Below are 1,250 nucleotides of genomic sequence, written 5' to 3' on the forward strand. Positions count from 1 at the left end.
CTGGTGCAGCCGCGGCCCGGGCTCGGTTGTCTGAGCGAGCGCGCGCCGGGACGCGGGGCGGGCGCGGGCAGCGGCTGGCGGGCGGGCGGCCGGGCTGTGCAGGGAGCGGCGGCGGCGGCGGCGGCGCGGGCGGCGCGGGCGGCGCGGGCGACAGGGGCGCCTCGGCCGGGGCGGCAGCGGGGCGCCGGCGGGAGCCAGCAGCGTCTGCAGCCGCGCCGGCCCCCCGCGCCCCGGCGCGCTCCGGCTCGGCCATGGAGCTGCCAGCTGTTGGCGAGCACGTCTTCGCGGTGGAGAGCATCGAGAAGAAGCGGATCCGCAAGGTAGGGCGGCGCGGGGGCGGCGGCGAGGCGGCGAGGGAGCGGCGGCCGGAGCAGCCCGCGAGGAGGCGGGGAGGGGGTGGGGAGGCTGCGGGCCGGAGCCGGGGATCCCGCGGAAGCTGATGGAGTGCTGTCTCTTCCCCCCTCAGGGCAGAGTGGAGTATCTGGTGAAATGGAGAGGCTGGTCCCCCAAGTAAGTGGCGGCGGAGGGGCGGGGGCGCCGGGTGCCGCGGCGCGGGGCTCCCGGGCTCCGGACCGCCGAGCTGGTGGGGTGGTGGGGGGAGCGGACGGGAGGCGGGGTGGAGGTGGGGTGGAGGGAGGAGGGGGTGGGGAAGTCGGTGGCAGGCACTGGGGAAGCCGAGCCGCCGAGCCCGAGCCCGGCGCCCTGTGTTGTGCTCCGCTCTCCGGGAAATGCCATCACTAATTTATGCACTAAAAGGAGCCGGAGGAGCTGGAGAGACGCGGGGCCGAGCCGGGGAGGCCGGCGGAGGGAGGGAGGCGCAGGCACTGACTGATGTGCAGCAGAAAATGGCTCCTTTCCCCTTTCCCTCCACCGAACGGCTCCATATTGCAAAACCAAAAAAAAAAAAAAAAATTAAAAAGCGACGAAAATGCAATTGTGTGCCTCTTCCCTCCTAGTGGTGCGGGGAGAGGAGGAAAAAAGGCAGAAAATGTTGGGAACTGTCACTGCGCTTTTGGTGGGGAATTTTTTTTTTTTTTTTTAATTTGAAATGCGAAGGCACCGGATGGAGACAGACGCGCACGCACACACACACACACACACACACATACACACACACACAGAGGCATATTTTTATATTGCTGAGTATTTGGGGGTGCTTGCCGTGACACCGGGCTCCAGGGGTGCGAGGGGGTGTGCGGTGGTGGGGGGGGGCTGGCTGATGGTGATCGGATTAGGGGTCAAATGGAGAA

General features: G+C 67.8%; 1 long non-coding RNA gene across 1 annotated transcript; it reads left to right on the top strand.

Moving 5' to 3' along the window:
* Window positions 1–178: 178 nt before the first annotated feature.
* LOC132009349 (uncharacterized) lies at window positions 179–510 on the top strand. Its single transcript, XR_009401875.1, has 2 exons — window positions 179–320; window positions 467–510. It is a non-coding gene; the product is annotated as an uncharacterized LOC132009349 (long non-coding RNA).
* Window positions 511–1,250: the final 740 nt, after the last annotated feature.

This window comes from Mustela nigripes, unplaced genomic scaffold, assembly GCF_022355385.1.
Source record: "Mustela nigripes isolate SB6536 unplaced genomic scaffold, MUSNIG.SB6536 HiC_scaffold_15458, whole genome shotgun sequence".
Lineage (NCBI taxonomy): Eukaryota > Metazoa > Chordata > Mammalia > Carnivora > Mustelidae > Mustela > Mustela nigripes.